Genomic DNA, 20,362 nt, shown 5'->3' with positions numbered 1-20,362 from the left:
CTTGGTCCGGGGACAGTGTCCTCAATTAGGGGACTGTCGCCTGAAACTGGGGATGTCTTGTCACCCTACTCTAGGAGTCATGCCTGTGATTGTCAGGGTCTTGCAATGTCTCATGGGACTCGTCGTTTCAAAACAGCTGGAGGGCCAAGGTTGCCTACCACTGCTCTATAGGGTCCAGTTATCGCCTCATGCTACCAGTAGTGAAACTGACTCTAGCCAAATGCAAAACTAGTGACAAAAAATTAGAAAAGATGAGTTGGGAAAAATGTCCCATTGTTGCCCATCTAGTGATCCTGTTGTTAATTTTATTAACACGAAAGCAGCTGAAACTGAATAAGAACCACTTCTGCTACTTAACTGACCAAATCAATATCCCATGAGTTCCATTAACTTGATGCTATACTCTGATTAAAAAGTGTTCCTTTCATTTTTTTGAGGAGTGTATTTGCACATCTTTATATATTTTCTGAGCATATATATTTATTTTGAGATTTTTATAGCACTGCACTTTCTTCTATACATGATTGATTTCTATGCAGAGCTGCGCCAGATTTTGCACTCTCCAGTTTTAATTTATCAACCCCAGTGTACTTATCTCACAGAAACCATTAACAGACATGTGCTTTGTCAGGGTACATTATTCTATCCTATTCAAAACTGTTAATAAAACTATAATTTTTTTTTTCTGAAGAGACGTTAATTTGCTTATATTAAAAACGTGTTAAAAAAAAAATAAAAAAAAATAACAAACATGTTATACTTAAAGCGGAGCTCCACCCTAAAGTGGAACTCCCGCTGATGGAAACCCTCCGCCCCTCCGGTGTCACATTTGACACCTTTCAGGGGGAGGGGGGTGCAGATACCTGTCTAAAGACAGGTATTTGCACCCACTTCCGGCCACACAGTCTCGGGCAGACTGCGGTCATGACGTCACCCCCCCCCCCCGTTGTGTTCTGGGAACATTCGGCTCCCAGTACACAGCGGGAGCCAATCGGCAGGTGTAGCGCGACTCGCGCAATGCGCCGTAGGGAACCGGGCAGTGAAGCCAGAGCGCTTCACTTCCTGGTTCCCTCACCGAGGATGGCGGGGGGGCAGCAGAGTGACGAGCGATCGCTCGTCCTCTGCTGCAGACGGCGCTGGACTCCAGGACAGGTAAGCGTCCTAATATTAAAAGTCAGCAGCTGCAGTATTTGTAGCTGCTGTCTTTTAATATTTTTTTTTCAACGGACATCTGCTTTAACTGCTCTGTGAAACAAATACAAAGAGAGTTCCAAGCTCAAACTTACCAACCAGCCAATGGTTTTGTAAAGAGCAGGCCGGATCCTTCACTTCTCAGATCCCACGCCAGCGCTTCTGACTCCTCCCTCCTGCCGGGTGCCCCCACAGCAAGCAGCTTTTACAACCACTTTAAAGCAGAACTAAACCTTCCCATCTTTTACAGACAAGGAAGCCACCATCTTAGCCTCTGTTTGATTTGAAGTTGCCATGCTGCTGTACATATGATCAGTTATAACTCCAGCCATTTTGAGTTTGACAGTTTGGTTGACCGCGCAAGCAAATGTGACAGTTATCAACACGGCATGCCTAGAATGTAACTCTTCCTGAAATAGTCACATTGATGGGTTTGGTTCTGCTTTAAGAAAAAACTTGAAAATATGCATACTTGGTTATTGTATATCAATCAATGTTGTATGCTCCCAGAAAATTCTCCTGCCCCCATTTGGCCTAGTCACTAATTCTTATACAAAACTCTCCAGTGCTGTTCAGATTTAATAAGATATAACAATATTTATCAAAATGCAAATTTCTCAGAAATGTGAGTTCATTTTACGGCTTTGATGTTATATTAAATCTCATTGTGTTTCTTTACCGACAAGTTGTAATCATAATTCATTTTTTTTATACAGTTTTCAGGAAACCTGACAGCATGATGTACTTACTGTGTAACTTGCACATAGATGCAAACTAATAGAATACACTTGCCTCACACTGGGAATTATTTACTAAGGGAGCCATCATTATTTGGATTGTATACACTTCAAACAGAAGCATTGCTTAAAGAAAATTAAAATCTAGAGATTCTCATTTTTAAATGAGGACAGGTTTGCCGGGCAAACGTAAAAATGTATAAAATTACCATACAATGAAAATGAATGACATAATGAATAATTGTGATTTTATATTGTGGCATGGTTTTGCCTCCATAAATCTTTATTGTTATACTTACCAACATAAAATTATTAATCATCTAATATCCCCAGTGATAAAGCGAACTGTTGCTTTTTTTTACGAACCGTAGTCCAAATCTGGCCACACACATTAGGCTGTACAAATGTTTGCACAATATCCTTTAGATTTACCAACAACTATCTAATGCAACGGCTTACCTGCTTGCATATACGTTAAATTGAGTTCAGGTAAGCACAGAGATTGTACAATCAAATTGTAACACGTGTGGTTTACTTAACTGCTTGCCGACCAGCGCACAACTATATACGTCGGCAGAATGGCACGGACAGGCAGATGGACGTATATATATGTCCCCTTTAAGATTGCGGCATTGTGAACACGCGCGTGCGCAAGCTTCGTGAGCCCGACCGCGGGTCCCACGGTGAGGTAGAATGGGGAGATGCTGATCAAGCATCTCTCCGCTCTGCCTAGTGACAATGACAGTGATCACCGCTTCCTGTAATCGGAAACGGTGATCACTGTCTTGTCACATGTAGCCCACCGCCCCTACAGTAATAATCACTCACTAGGGCACACTTAACCCCTACAGCGCCACCTAGTGGTTAACTCCTTCACTGCCAGTGTCATTTTCACAGTAATCAGTGCATTTTTATAGCACTGTTGGCTGAAAAAATGACAATGGTCCCAAAAGTGTGTCAAAAGTGTCTGATGTGTCCGCCATAATGTTGCAGTCACAATAAAAATCGCTGATCGCCGCTATTACTAGTAAAAAAAAAAATATTAATAAAAATGCCATAAAACTATCCCCTATTTTGTAGACGCTATAACTTTTGCAAGAAACCGATCAATAAGTGCTTATTGCGATTTTTTACCAAAAATATGTAGAAGTATACGTATCGGCGTAAAGGAAAAAATATGTTTTTATATATTTTTGGGGGATATTTTATTATAGCAAAAAGTAAAAAATATTGTTTTTTTTTCAAAATTGTCGCTCTAATGTTGTTTATAGCACAAAAAATAAAAACCGCAGAGATGATCAAATACCACCAAAAGAAAGCTCTATTTGTGGGGAAAAAAAGGATGTTAATTTTGTTTGGGAGCCATGTCGCACAACCGCGCAATTGTCAGTTAAAGCGACGCAGTGCCAAATCGCAAAAAGTGGCCAGGTCTTTGACCAGCAAAATGGTCCAGGGCTGAAGTGGTTAAGATACATGGAATTACATCCATGTACTCTGTTATATTTTGAGTCAACCAGCCATTTTTTCCGTGGCTTCCTTGTCTTATTTATCTTCACTATGGAGAATTACATTAATTTCTGTACCTTCAGCAGCAGCCGAAGCCTCTGAGGACAGAAGTGATAATTTTCACATCTCTATCCATAACCTAAACATTATAGCACTGGATGTTAAAGGAGGAGAACAAAAGACAGAGGAATTAGATAAGGAAATCCCTTGTAGACTTTGTTAATGATTCATAATCAGCTAATAAGCTCATCTCTGAAAGAATAATGATCCACAGGCCTGTTTGCTCATTTATCACTATGTTTTACAACCAGGGCCTAGAAAGCTAATTAAGTCCCACAATCATTACAAAAGGATTCCTTTTAATATAGGTACAATGAGGCTTCTGGGGCTACCGGCAAGTTTTATCTAGAGACTGTGAAGAAAGCTTTTACTTAACACTGTGGTCTCCTGTGATGAACAGTCTCAGCATTGGTGTTCTACCTGTAGATGGGATCACTATACGCATCATGTCTGCTACTAATACTCATGGACATTCCAGTGGAGACAAGAGGCTTCTCATACATAGCATGCTAACGTTTAGGTGCATAAGACCATATTAGGGGGGCAACTTGAAATGTTTGCTAAGGCCAAATAACGAAATGCCAGCAACAGCTCTGGAAGCAATAAGGTTATCTTTACAACCTTTCCCTAGAGAAGCCAGAAACAAGGCACTGCAATCAACATACCACATTTATAGTTTAGGCTTACTTTTATTTTGTCTTGCTGCCATTACAAGATTAAGGGCTCAAAGTAGAGATGAACCCAAGCTGGATCACATTTAACCACTTAAAATCCACCCTACAACTGTTTTGCTGCTGCAGGGCAGCACCTGTGCATCTGATGACATATATATACACACAAGCCAACGCCCCCGGCAAGGGGACATGCATGAGCGCCGCCGATGGCTCGCTTTCATTGTGATTACACACAGCGGAAGCAGATCGGCGGCAGCAGGGTACTTAATGTCCTCCGGAACCCATCCGTCAGGCAGACACAACTGCAATCTGCCTATGTAAACAAGGCAGATCACATTTCTGACAGGAGGGAAGGGATATAGTTTGTGTCCCTGCAAAGCAGGGAATAAATTCCATCTCTTCCTCTAATAAAAGCACCAAATACAGTAAAACACTGGTTAGGCACACAGTTAACCCTTTGATTATCCCTGATTAGGGATGAGCTTCGAGTTCGAGTCAAACTCATGTTCAACTCGAACATTGCCTGTTCGCCGAACAACGAACAATTTGGGGTGTTCGCGGCAAATTCGAAAAGCCGTGGAACACCCTGTTAAAGTCTATGGGAGAAATCTAAAGTGCTAATTTTAAAGGCTAATATGCAAGTTATTGTCCTAAAAAGTGTTTGGGGACCAGGGGACATGTATCAATGCAAAAAATGTATTAAAAACGGACGTTTTTTCGGGAGCAGTGAATTTAATAATGCTAAAAGTGAAACAATAAAAGTGAAATATTACTTTAAATTTCGTACCTAGGGGGGTTGTAAAGTTAGCATGTGAAATATCGCATGTTTCGAGTACATAGAACGGTCCCTGCACAAAGTGTCATTTCTGAAAGGAAAAAAAGGCATTTAAAACCGGACTTGCGGCAATAATGAATTTTCGGCTCCATCAATTCATAGGTAATTCATTCATAAAAAAAAAAAAAAAAAACGTGGGGGTCCCCCCCAAATTCAATTACCAGGCCCTTCAGGTCTGGTATGGATATTAAGGGGAACCCCGCCGTCAATTTAAAAAAAATGACGTGGGGTTCCCGCCAAATATCCATTCCAGACCCTTCAGGTCTAGTGTGGATTTATGTTAAGGGGAACTCCACCCCAAATTTAAAAAAAAATGGCGTGGAGTTCCCCCAAAAATCCACACCAGACCCCTTATCCGAGCACGTTAACCTGGCCAGCCGCAGAAAAGAGGGGGGGACAGAGTACAATGTACCCCATTACCAATTCACATAGGGGGGGGCAGGATCTGGGGGTCTCGTTTGTTAAAGGGGTCTTCCAGATTTTGATAAGCCCCCCGCCCGCATACCCCCACAACCACCAGGCAAGGGTTGTGGGGATGAGGCCCTTGTCCCCATCAACCTGGAGACATCCTCCCCATGTTGAGGGCATGTGGCCTGGTACGGTTCAGGAGAGGGGGGCGCACTCTGTCCCCCCCTCTTTTCTGTGGCTGGCCAGGTTAACGTGCTCGGGTAAGGGGTCTGGTGTGGATATTTGGGGGGAACCCCACGTCATTTTTTTTAATTGACGGCGGGGTTCCCCTTAATATCCATACCAGACCTGAAGGGCCTGGTAATTGAGTTTGGGGGAACCCCCACGATTTTTTTTTTTTTTATGAATGAATTCCCTATGAATTGCTGGAGCCGACAATTCATTATAGCCGCAAGTCCGGTTTTAAATGCCTTTTTTTCCTTTCAGAAATTACACTTTGTGCAGGGACAGTTCTATGTACGGGAAACATGCGATATTTCACATGCTAAGTTTACACCCCCCCTATGTACGAAATCTAAAGTAATATTTCACTTTTATTGTTTCACTTTTAGCATTATTAAATTCACTGCTCCCGAAAAAACGTCAATTTTTAAAACTTTTTTTTGCATTGATACATGTCCCATGGGACAGGACCCGGGTCCCCAAATACTTTTTAGGACAATAACTTGCATATTAGCCTTTAAAATTAGCACTCTAGATTTTAAATGTTCGAGTCCCATAGACTTTAATAGGGTTCTAATGTTCACACGAACATTTGGTGTGTTTGCAAGTTCTGGTGCGAACCGAACAGGGGGGTGTTTGGCTCATCCCTACCCCTGATGTTAACCCCTTTCCTGTTGGTTTCATTAGTACAGTGACAGTGCATATTTTTAGTTCTGATCACTGTATTAGTGTCACTGGTCCCCAAAAAGTGTCCAAAGTGTCAGTTAGTGTGCGATTGTCTGCCGCAATATCGCAGTCCCACTATAAGTCGCTGAGCACGGCCATTACTAGTAAAAAAAAAGAAATATCCCATAGTTTGTAGATGCAATAACTTTTGCACAAATTAATCAATATATGCTTATTGGGATTTTTTATTCTGAAAATAAGCCCTACCCCAAAAATAAGACCTAGTGTGATTTTCGAGGATGGCTGCAATATAAGCCCTACCCTGAAAATACGACCTAGTTAAAGTCCTTGTAAAAACATGTAATCCATTCTGTAAAAAGATTATATAATGACCCGCCAGAGATCTTCTCCTCTCCTCCCGGCTGACATCAGCGGCCACTCCTTCTGCAATGCTCGGAGCAAGGCTGAAGTCAGTGGGGATCTCGGCCCCTCCCTCTGCAGTATTCGGTGTAGAGAACAACCACTTTAAGATCATCATTGTATATACCGAAAATATAATAAGACATCCCCAGAAAATAAGCCTGAGTGTGTTTTTTGTAGACAAAATTAATATAAGACCGGGTCTTATTTCCGGGGAAACACATAGCAGAATGGACTACATTGATGAAGAAATTCTATTTTTTTCATTTTTTTTATTGCATATGTTTTATAGCAGAAAGTAAAAAAATAGAAAGAAAGCTCTATTTGTGGGAATAAATGACATACATTTTATTTGGGTACACTTGCCTACTAGGCACTTTTACCCCCTTTCACCTTTCAGCGCTGTAACACGTTGAACGACAATTTTTTCCACACAAACAGAGCTTTATTTTGGTGGTATTTAAACACCACTGTTTTTTTTATTTTTTTCTAAACAAATAAAAAAAATCTGAAAATGTAAAAAAACAAAAACAAAATTGTTATAACATTTTGCAAACAGGTCACAGTATGTAAAAAAAATAAAAAAATATATTAAGTTTTTATTTTTAACATACTGTATACTGTCACATACTGTCACCAGTCAGTGTCCTTCATTTTTTTTTTTTTTTTATAAATGTGAATTTTTTTTTTATATATAAGTTATTTTTACAGTAGTTATCTCTGCAGCTTAGGCAACATCTAACACTTTATTTGCTATCTGCAGGCTCTTAAAGTGTTAGTAAACCCACAACAGTAAAATCAATTTGTCTATGCAGTAAAGCATATTTGTTATACTCACTGTGGAACCTATGGGGTTAATCCTCCGCATTGCGTAAAAAGGCTGTTTGATCCTGTCTTCTCTTAACCTCCCCTTCTTTCTCTGTCCTCAATCTATCTGCTGATAGAACAGAGCCTTGGGGCAAGCTGCACATGCTCAGTTTGATGTTTAATACTAGAGAGTTTTTTTTTAGTGCATGTGACCAGCACAGGGCCAAACAGAACTGTCCAGACAGAGGGTCAGGGGTCCTGTAGCCTCATAGAACAATTAGGGGAGAACAGACACTAAAAAGTCACAATATTGTGCTAAATACTGATGAGGAAAGGTATTTAGCAGTTTATTTTTAGTAAAATAATTGCATTTCCATGTTCTGTGTACTGTGGGATAACCAGATATAGCAAATGCAGGGTGCTGGGTTTAGTAACACTTTAATTAATGGCATGTATCCTGCATGTTTGGCAGACAAGATGCTGCTTCCTGTAGTGTTTCATGTTTAAATTGTGCTATAATAATCAGATACCAAAGCAGGTTTGAAAGCAGCCAGAGCATTCACAAAGGCAAAAGATATGCCTAGAGCATTATCAAATATAGCCCAGTAAAAGATGATAATTATGACAAATAAGTAAACTGCATTGCACAAATCTAGACTTGCCTGAGGTCATGAAAAAAAAAAAAGTTTTTTTTTTCTTCTTTTTTTTTTAAAGTCTATTTTGTGCGTGTACTCGAGAGAGGAGCCGGACTGCAGGAGTTGGGAGTAGGCAGGCCTCCCCCAGAGGCAATCTGCCACCTTTCTCCATGCCCCGGGTGGCAATGGCGGGTGTGTGAGGGGGTCCTCCCACACAGCCCACCCTACCTGCTCCGCTTTGAAGCCCAACGGGGCAGAGGGACTCCCTATAATGGAGTGAGAGGATCTAGCCCGCTCAACCAGCCCCGTTAGTCCTTTGCCTCTCTTTTTAGAGACCGCGTGGTCAAAGTGCGTGCATGTTAACCCAATTTCAAGTGCGTGTAAGTGTGGTGGTTTTTGTGGGGGGGGGGGGGGGGGGGGAGCGTACTAAGCACAGGCTTACCTCGCATAGCACACCCACCGGGAGCCGGGCTGAGACCACCAAACTCAATTCACATGTAGCCGAGACCAGGATCCGAACCCCTAGCTGCAGAGGTGAATAAACAATTCAGTCATTACATTAAAACATTTGAATTAAAAACCTTGGGCCAGATCCTCAAACGAATTACATATGGATACGCCGCGTAATTTCAAAGTTCCCCCGTCGTATCTCTGTTTTGTATCCACAAAACAAGATACAATGGAATCTGGGCTCGATCCGACAGGCATACGTCTTAGTACGCCGTCGGATCGTAGGTGCATATTTACGCTGGCCGCTAGGTGGCGTTTCCGTCGAATTTCGCATCGAGTATGCAAATTAGCTATATACGGCGATCCACAAACGTACGTCCGGCCGGCGCATTTTTTTACGTCGTTTGCGTTCGGCTTTTTCCGGCGTATAGTTACCCCTGCTATATGAGGCGTGTCCTATGTTAAGTATGGCCATCATTATGACCTCACCGTCGTAAGCATTGGCTTGTTCCAGTTTAATTTCGAGCATGCGCACTGGGATACCCCCACGGACGGCGCATGCGACGTTAAAAAAAAACGTCATTTACGTTGGGTCACGACGTAATAACATAAAACACGCCCCCATCACATACATTTGAATTGCGCGCCCTTACGCCGCCTAAGTTACACTACGCCGACGTTAATTTACGGCGGGATATATTTGAGGATACAAAAAAAGTAAGTTACGGCGGCGTAGTGTATCTGAGATACACTACGCCGGACGGAGAAAAGCGCCGCGCTTTATGGATCTGGCCCCTTGTGTTTAAGCCATTAATTCAAGGGTAGTGGAAGTCTTGTACTTGTTTTCTTCAATCTCCTGTTAACTTTTCTACATTTTAGATTTACTATTAATTGATTGAGTGAGTGAGTGAGTGAGCAATGAAACAAATAGCACTTGTATGCTTTAGCACTTGTATTTTATACGATAGATATATTAGCACTGTGTATTAAGGGTCTGCTTTTTAGCAGAAATAACTGGAGATTTAATCTCTTATGCGTTTATTGAAAAGCAACTATTATTTTCACATATAACTAAGATTTTCACATATAACAAAGGTGCAGCTTTTAGTATACACATACTTGATCTGTTACCTGAGTTCTTGTGACTTTGGGTTCTTTATTTAAGGGCTCTTGCCTTCATTTAGAGCATTGTGTATTTAAAATTTGACCCCCCTGCCTTCCTTACACCTCTGCCTGCATCTCTGTCTTCATTAACTTGTATACGAATATTCCACACAATTGCAGTAGGGTAAAAAGCTTGGCAGATATGTCTGTGCACATTACATTTTTTTTAAGTAAATGTCATAATTATTCACTTATTTGTTATCCTTTAGAACATTTTGGATGGTAGGTTTAAATAGATCATTAAGGAAACCATCTGTGCAATGCATCTGTAATTTTTGGAGAAACTTTGGAATAAATACTATAAAAATGTCAAATGCACAATGTACAATAACACAAATGTAGCCATGCTCTACACATTTTTAGCTGAAATTTAGTGTTATAAACACTTTAAAGTACAATTAAAAAAAAAAAAATACAACATAATTAAAGTAGCAAACATTTCAATGTAATTGATTAAAATATTTATTTTTTAGAATATGGACTAGTTTCTGAGTATCAAATAATAAGTGGGTAATTAATGTAAATCATAAAATCAGAGGCACCCCTTACTTGTCAACCCAACTGCAAGATACTTCTCTACACAGGGTTAACGAGGAGAGGTAACAAGAGGAAAAGATGTTAGGCTGGTGTTCCACACGCATCGTTATGTTGCTGGAATTAGCTCTGATCTATATAATACATTAAATTTTAGTGCTAGCCATTATTCACTCCCGTAATGCTGCGGTAACTATATATTCAATAGCTCTAATGATTAACGCTGAGGATAGAAATGTACCTGCTTCGAGATCCATTTATCTCTCTGGGTGAAATCTGCCCAAACAGAGAAAAAAGACCATGCGGAAAAAGGGGCCCTATCCAGCTGTGGCTATTAATTAAAATAAAAAATAAGAACTCTAAGTGGCGTCTTAGACTGGATACCAATTCATGTAATTGAAGTCTCAGTCCTCTAGGGCTTTCTCAGATGTCCCATTTTTTTGCATTTATTAGTGTCTGACCCTCTTTCCGAAGGAACACCTTCGCATTTGTTTTCTAGTAATGCAGTCCGGGGGGAGATGGGACATAAGAGGGTATAAATAATCGGATTATTTTCTTACTCCTGAAGAAGGATGGTCTGCTCAGGACATCTAAAGGCCTTGCTATTGAGTGGAGGAAGCAGATTTCCTGTGGGCTTTATAAGCAGTGATGGATATGGTCAGAATCAATTCGTGATGGGATGAGGTTAGATTATATTTAGACCTTATAATGTTTTGTATGGTTTCTCTGGAGCATTTATACTTGAAAATCAAAGATCATTTACAGATGAGAATATGAGTGTCCAAAACCTTGAATGTTTATTCCTTAAGTAGGCACTCTGAAAAGTGACCTTATAAATCTGACATACTCCTCATTGCTAGATTTCTGGACATGTCAGCTAGTAGTCAGCAGCAAAGATATGAACGATTACATTTTCCCTAAAAAGTACACGTTGACTCTTTTAATTATTCACTTTTAAGTTTGATTTGATGCTTAGACAGGGCTGAAAACATGTCAGACAGCACTCTTTTTTGTAGATATTATCAACATGTCAATAATATACTAGAAATAGAGCATGAACGCTTGTACCGGTACATTTTGTACACTGTAAAGTGACAAAAAAGCTCATCATCATTATTAAGGAAAGTAATATTTTAATTGCATTTATTTATTAAATCACATGATCCTGTATATGTTATACAAAACTGCTTACATTAGTTCTTGTACATGCCAACATGGGCAGCAGCTGAAGGAAAATTTGAACACCCTAAGGAAGCCCAAATAAAGATAAGACAGCCGTACAAATTTCATACTGATAGATTTCTCTATAAAAAGCCCATGGAGTCTAGAAATGCAGGACAGTAGTGTTAACCACGGAGGATATGTTATGTGTATAGGCAGAATGTACCATGGTTGTATACATATTTTCTTTCTTTATTGTGCTCAGGAAAAAAACACATTAATGTTTTATTTTTTTGTCAGCTATAGATGGAATATAAATATGAAGCAGGCTTCTATTTAGACAGCAAGTAAAGCTCTAGTCTTCTTTTCATAATCAGCTATTTCTGCTGGGCTAAAAGAAGCAGACTCTTCCCTTATCAGATATGCACTAGAAAGTTCAAGGCTCCACTCACATTTGTACGGCTCCAAAGTCGAGTGACTTCTAGTGCAACTTTGATTCAACTTCGATGCAACTTTGTCGCAACTTTAATGCAACTTTGGATAGGTGTGACTTGGATGCGACTTGTTCCTCTGCAAAGTCAGACTTACTGTTGCACCACTGTTGCATGTAAAACATTCAGTTAGACTTTCAAACAACTTTTGAGAGTTAACATTGTCTATGGCCCTCAAAGTGCATGAAAGTCACTTTGGAGTCACTGCGACTTTAAATTGCACATATATGAATGGTTATCATTGGAAAATATGGGGTATGACATTTAGATCCGGTTCACACTGGGGCGACTCGTCAGGCGACGCAGCCGCCTGACAAGTCGCATCCCATTCTAGTGAATAGAACCGTTCTAATAGGAGCGACGCAAGTCGCTCCGACTTAGAAAAAGGTTCTTGTACTACTTCAGGGGCGACCTGCATTGACTTCTATACAGAAGTCATTTTGCAAGTCGCCTTAGATGTCGTCTTCATGTCGCCTGGCCGAGTCGCCCCCGAAGTCGTGCCGCCCCTGTGTGAATCGGCTCTTAATGTCCAAAGTCGCATGACAAATCACACAAGTGTGAATGGGGTGTTAATCAAACAAAAGGAGCTTCAAAGCTATACTTATATGATGTGCTGTCTCTTAAGCCAACCCATGGTGCTTTGGGAATCTTTTGTGATGGGTCTAATGTTTATTTTTTAACAAATATAAGACATTGGAATTTCCCTTTAAATTATTCCCTACATTTTTATTCAACCAGAACATAGTGAGTCTACTGAATCATGAAGATGTGGCCAAATAAAATCAGTATTAGCATATGTTGTTTCTTACGAGGCATGCCTTTACTAGATCACAGATTACCAACCCTTGGGCTGTGGACTATATTTTGATATAGTGTTAGGCCTCGTACACACGGCCGAGGAACTCGACGTGCCAAACACATCGAGTTCCTCGGCGTGTTCAGTCCTGGAGCCGCCGAGGAGCTCGGCGGGCCGAGTTCTCCCATAGAACAACGAGGAAATAGAGAACATGTTCTCTATTTCCTCGCCGAGGTCCTCGTCGGCTTCCTCGGCCGAAAGTGTACACACGGCCGGGTTTCTCGGCAGAATTCAGCTCTGAACCAAGTTTCTGGCTGAATTCTGCCGAGAAACTCGGTCGTGTGTACGGGGCCTTATAGTGTCTCCCTGGAAACCCTATATAGTGTCTCCTTGGAGACTTCAGAAAACACAGAGCTGGGAAACCCATGCTGACACTTTGCAAACTATTTTTTTAGGTAACTTCAAAAGAGGAGAAAAAGACCCATTCGGGAAATAAAGAATGGTTGGAAGAAGACATCTGGCTGTTGCATCAACTCAGAGAAGGGAAATTCAAGAAATACACTGCAAACAATATACCTGGGTAGCAGCTTACAACAGAGGTAAGTACCCCCAAAGGAAGGAAAGGGAAAAAACACTAGTGCACACATTTGTTTGTGGAGAAGAGAGGTGAGGGGACACCAACTACAAACAAAATACTATAGGCACAAATAGAAGGATAACACAATTACACCTGTAGGGAAAAACATGATGATGTCAATGCTCTCATTTACAGGTTTCCACTGAATGTCTTACATAACAGAATCAGAGCACCAAAAGGCAGACTGCCAAGGCTGCACCTTCACCTTTAAGGTTCCTTTAGTAAACCAACCACATGCATAAAACCGAGAGAGCACGACAAACACAATACTGTTTAATGAAGAGGAATTTTTAGGTATTTTCTAATAAATTATTCTACGGTTATAATAAATCATTTGTGCTGTTGTACCAAGTAAGAAGTTATCAATAACCAAACGCATGCAGTATCATTATGTGCACATTTTATTATTTCAGCAAAAATCTCTGGAATGGGATCTGATGGTGTATTATTATATTTCAGATTTAGTTATTTTCTTATATAGTCCCTGTGAAAGTATAATAGATGCAACCAGTGTAAACTTGATCTGAACTATTCTACAAAGCCATTGCACTAATAATGCAACCAATTATTGTGACAGCATATGTAAAGCTGTAGTCTTTATATGGTTTTAGGTTATATGCAAGAACAACTATGATTGCAAAGCACCCAAAAAGCCTAATGAGGTATTTGGTTTCACAAATGTATGACATTTTTAGCTTTACCTACTGTACATAATTGAGAGAATGATTGTGAATGTAAAAATACATAGGTATTTGAAACATTCTTGTCTCAAGACAAGAGACTAATAAATTCCAAGTTTGTTCTAGACTGTTTGTAGACTGTCAAGTAGCTTTCCTGTGATCTACAACTCAAAAGAAGTGCGGTTACACAACATGGCAAAGATTCACTACACAGGAGCAAATCAACAATGGAGTGGCCCAAACTTGAGTAATTCTAAATTTTAAAAAAGCCATATCAGAGGCCTGACCCCATTCCTCTTTAAATACTATGGTGTGACTGGAAACAAGGACAGGAAGATTACAAAAAATAATTGATCTACATAAAAACACAATAATAGATGATTACTGCACACCTTTGGGACATAATTTCTCATAACCAGACATCTCTATGAACATCATTACAGTTTTTGATATTAAAGTGATACTAAAGTCTTGTTTTTTTTTTTTCTTAAAAAATAACAAACATGTTATACTTACCTGCTCTGTGCAGTGGTTTTTCACAGAGCAGCCCAGATCTTCCACTTCTTGGGTCCCTCGCCAGCGCTCCTGGCCCCTCTCTCCTGTTGCATGCCCCCCACAGCAAGCATCTTGCTATGGGGGCACCTGATCTGAGCCGCAGCTCTGTGTGTCCATTCAGACACGGAGCTGCAGTTCGGACCACCCCCTCTCTCTCCTCATTGGCTCACTCACTTTCATTGACAGCAGCAGGTGTCAATGGCACTGCTGCTGTGTCTCTACCAATCAGGAGGGAGAGTCACGGATGGCTGGGTCTCTCGTGTATATCACTGGGTTAAAATGGGGTTTAGGTAAGAATTAAGGGGGCTGAGGGGGGCTGCTGCACACAAAAGGGGGTTCATTTGAGCAACTGGACTATGCCCCCCCCCGCTCCTATTATATTATTGTTTCCCACAATGGAAAGCACTCTATGAATGGAGGACAGGAAGATGAATGAAAGGTCTGCCTCCTCCATTCATAGAGAGCTTTTCTTTGTGGAAAACAATAGTACATATTTTCTGAATAATTTTCTGTGACAACCTCTTATAACCTCTGCAACACTGGAAGATCACAGCTGCAAAGTATCCAGGAGTCAAAGAACTGAAGTTTGCAATGAGCATAGCAGCCACCAGTACAAGGCACACTTCTCATTCAGTGTGTATACTGTCCTTGGTGCTGATTTAAAAATAAAAATGACATAATAAAAAAATGTCACTAAACTTAGGCTTTAATGGGAACTTTTAAATACTCAGGAAACGAAAACATTTGAACTACAAATGTACAAATGATAACTAGGCTTAACACAGGAGATAACAGACTGAATGTGGATCTCAACTTTTTAAATGACTATCAAATAGTTTTATTACCATTCTCACCTCTGTGACTCTTCTACCCTGCCACCTCCCCTCTTTCAGAAATTGTTGTCCTTGCAGACTTCACTCTCAACATTTTGCCGAATCTTCTTGAGCATCAGTTACGGCCTGGACTGAGAAGAATGGGATAGACCCTTGAAAACGTCTCATTAAATTTTAACTGTTAGTGCAAATAAAAAAGTATCACCAACAGTACTGTGTTGCTGCAAGTGCATTAATCACCTGAAACAAGTTGTTTAACGCATCGCATGCAAAAATAGAAGTCAAAAGATTTTTTTTATGCATAGGTATGAACCAAAAATTCCTGATAGGTCTGATCTATCTAAAGCCTAAAGTTTTTTTTCTTTTCATTTCGGCAAGTATAGGGGAGAATTAGGACCTGTGCAGTTTTCATCTCTGCCTGTGTCCTGGGGTGATTTATTCTCTGTGTCTGACCATAGTCACCAGGTCAGAAATTGAAGGGAAATCCAAATTTGAAGGAACAGGAGATCAGGGGAAATCTTTTAGTGTTGGCACTTGAGAAAATGTTTTAAAAGGTAATTTACCTTAATTTGGGAGAGTTTTCCTTTCAATGATCAGAGAGAGTTTAGAGAGTTGAATTCCTGTTGTGAGGCCTCGTACACACGACCGAGAAACTCGACGGGCGAAACACATCGTTTTCCTCGTCAAGTTCCTTGCTAGGCTTGTCGAGGAACTCGACAAGTTTGCTTTGCGTACACAAAGTCAAGCCAAAATCTCCTCGTTCTCAAACACGGTGACATACAACACATACAACGTCAGGGGAAGTTTGATTCCACTGGCTAAACTCTTGGGGCTGCTTTTGCTAATTTCATGTGTTTGCGTGTTAAATAAAAGTTTGGTAAGAGACGATTTGCACTTTTCAATCTGTTACAGCTTTAAAAATGTGTTATTTCCATTACAAATGCTACTTTTACTCCCGTCTCATACTTTAATCTGAGCAAGCGTGGGTTTCTTAGCATACAGACGTCCGAGTTTCTCGTCCAAAACCAGCCCGTCGAGGATCTCAACGAGCCAAATCAGACTCCCGTCGAGGAAATAGAGAACTTGCTCTCTTTTTGGCTCGACAAGGTTCTCGACAGTTTCCTCAACGAAAATGTACACACGACCGGTTTCCTCGGCAAAAAAAATATCTCCCAGCAAGGTTCTTGCTGGTTTTTGCTGAGAAACTTGGTCGTGTGCACGAGGCCTGAGACACAATCTCTACAGGTAAACTGGATATAGGAAAACGAGGCAAAGGCTGGTAAACATGTTTTCAATGAATACATTGATTAAGCTATTTGCTCCATAAAAATGTGTTAATATAACATTTTATATGTATTGTTTGTTAACCCTTTTAGGCCTAGTGGTTGTATAATCTATTTGGACCAGAACAATTTTTACAATTCTGTTAAAAGCCTACCAAGTTGGCAAAAAAATTGACACCACTTATGATTCCAAAACAACAACATGTTCTAGGGGACCAAAAAACAACAAAGTGTAGCGCTAAATATACGTGCAAAAGGGAATGTAGAAATAAACCCTGTGAGGAATGAACAAAGTGATGATATAATGAAATATATTCGTGAATCCAGATAAAAAAGAGCAAAAAAAATTATGAGTGCAGTCTCTAATAAAAAGAGTCCCAAACAGTTGGTGAATCAATCAGCAGTGAAGTGATTTGTCATCATGCACATATAGTGACAATCCGAAGTGTGTCCACCACCAGGAATGATTGGAGGCTTACCGGATTAAATGGACCCAAACAGGTTTATACCTAATGGATCATATAAGCTCAAAATTGATGCACATAGTGTAATTCTGTATAAATTACACTATGTGTATCTTTGCTTTTTTATTCCTTTTCCTCGAGCTGAGATTTTGAACCTCACATTGGGTCCAAATCATTATACATCCAAAAGCTGATATTGGGAATATCCTTCTCCTGGTACTTTTACTTTTTGGCATTGGATTTCTCTCTACTGCATACCATTTAAAGACGCCTCTGGAAGTTGGATAACATCATTTTTGAGCTTATATGATCCATTAGGTATAAACCTGTTTGGGTCCATTTAATCCGGTAAGCCTCCAATCATTCCTGGTGGTGGACACACTTCGGATTGTCACTATATGTGCATGATGACAAATCACTTCACTGCTGATTGATTCACCAACTGTTTGGGACTCTTTTTATTAGAGACTGCACTCATAATTTTTTTTGCTCTTTTTTATCTGGATTCACGAATATATTTCATTATATCATCACTTTGTTCATTCCTCACAGGGTTTATTTCTACATTCCCTTTTGCACGTATATTTAGCGCTACACTTTGTTGTTTTTTGTATGTTTTCACAGAATTGATCTATTTCTGTTGTGTTGGCAGCCATATATATTTTGTTTTTAAGTAGCGCGGTGTTATTTATACTAATGGTATAATCTTTTTACAAGATGTTCTAGGGGACCAACAGGGCTTTTTTCCAGTAATCTTTTTATTTTCCTTGCACAAAACAAACACATACCGTATATATACAATATATATATATATATATATATATATATATATATATATATATATATATATATATATATATATACATATATATGTGTGTGTGTGTTGGTGTTTTTTTCCTCCAAATGTAATCATTTTTGAAATGTTAATACATGCTAAAAAGGTAATGTAAAGAAATCAAATATGGAAAAAAAAACATTTACTGTAATATATAAACATGTATCCTTTCTATGCAGGTTTATAGCAGTTACTATTGGGATGAGATCACAGAACAGACACCGATTCTTAACAAACAGGGCTGTAGCTTTTAACCTGGATTGTTGATACAGTTACATTGGTTGTTGCAGTGATCATTCAAGCAGCAATTACTGTGATTGGGTCTTGCTTTTAGACTGGGACTTCAACTATCAGGTTGACAGTAGGACAGACATACTCAGGGTCATTAACTTGGAGGCTTAACACTTTATATACTGTAAAAGGTTCACAGATGGTTAAATATGTATATCTTATTTATTGTAATAAGAAAGATCCGAGGCTCGCAATAAAATACCTATAAAATTAGTTAAATGTAATACTTTAAATAAATTACTAGTTGATATATATAATATATATTATAATTTCAGGGATCTAAACTATAATCGTTAGGAATGAGGATATTTGTTATTGTATGTATTTGCAGACAACATTTTACTGTTAGTAGATGCACGTATAAATGTGTTATTATTGTAAGATTTTATCATACCATAAAAATGTAAAAAATTGATTTTTTTTATATATATGTCTATATATATATATATATATATATATATATATATATATATATATATATATATATATATATATATATATATATATATATATATATATATATATATATATATATATATATATCCATACAAGTTTACAACACATTATATGTTCTGCTGGCATGTTCTATGTAGTACAGATATAGTGATAATAAAGGCAAGACCATATGCTTCTAACTTTCAAGTCCAATAATTAGTCACAAGACAACTCCTCCCACCTCTTTAAATGATCATATTAACTATGAATTTGTCACATTACTTACTTTCACACCCACTAATTTGAGCTTTACACATTGGGAAAATAGAGCAAATCCATTCTAACATTATCATTTAAACGGAGGTGGTACAAAACTGGTTTAATTCATTCATTAGCAGAGGCTTCATGGTATTTGCACTGAGCTTTGCAGCGAGATGTAAATGACTATAAAGGACATTTCTGTGTTGCAGTTTAAGTAAGCGATATATTTTACGTTTGCTACAACCCTTCTTTGGAACTCTGAATAAATTCTTCCAATAATATATTTAAATGAAACAAAGAATTCATATTACAGGTTATATTATAGGTTGCAATAACAGAATAAAACTGAGTAAAAGAATGCCAGTGTTCTATTGAGAAATGCCCCCGATGGGTCTGCGCATGCGCAGTAACAAACGTCACTCCAGTTGATATGTTGATCTATGTTCTATCGAGAGAAGTGAAAGCTATGCAAACAGCGAAGAGAGAACATACTTTTCAGATTGTGCCTTGCTGTTGAGGGGCGGGTTTCCTGTGTGATGAAGGGCGGGTTTTATATGTGTTGCAGAGCGGGTTTGGTGTGTTAAACGGCGGATTTTATCTCAGTCTAAGCATGGGTTGCAACACACACAAAACCCACCCTTCAACACACCCACAACCCGACCTGCAACAGCGAGGCTCAATCTGACAACTATGTTCCCCAGATGTTTGCATAGTGTTGGATAATGCTTCAGACGATATCCGCCGTGTTGACATCATGCAAGCTTATCAACATATCAGCTGTAGGGAGGTCTATTACTGCGCATGCGCTGACCCATCAGGGGATTTTTCAACGGGAGACATTTCTCTTTTTGATAGAACCCTCGTCACCAAAAAAAATGTCCATGAGATGTTCTTAACTACTTCAAATCTCACAGCATTATATCCCTTAGTATACAGAGCTATTTTTCCATGTCTGATGTGAGTCTAGTTTAATCTGCTTATATTTTTCCTTCCCTGGTCTCCCCTTTTCCCCCGGAAGGGTATGATAGGTCAGGTAAAGGGGGTAAAGAGGAAGAGGGAATAAAGAAGAAAAGGGCAAAAAAGCAGTCACTAAAGCTGGCCATAGATTAAAGTTTGGTTGATTCACCAGGGACCAGCCAAATTTTGATTTATGTGTGGCTGTTCCAGCTCAAAAGGTCAACCTCTGTCGAATGAGAATGTTAGAAAATGTTTCTTGATCACTGGCTGCAGTCAATAAGCCAAACTTATTGGTAACCTTGGGTAATATTTATTACATAAAAGTTACATCGGATATTGGGATCATGTACCATGATATGTGATTGAGCTAATTA

The sequence above is a fragment of the Rana temporaria genome, chromosome 2, assembly GCF_905171775.1.
Source record: "Rana temporaria chromosome 2, aRanTem1.1, whole genome shotgun sequence".
NCBI classification, from domain to species: Eukaryota; Metazoa; Chordata; class Amphibia; order Anura; family Ranidae; genus Rana; species Rana temporaria.
The sequence above is the reverse complement of the archived record's forward strand: the minus strand, read 5'-3'. Positions refer to the sequence as shown.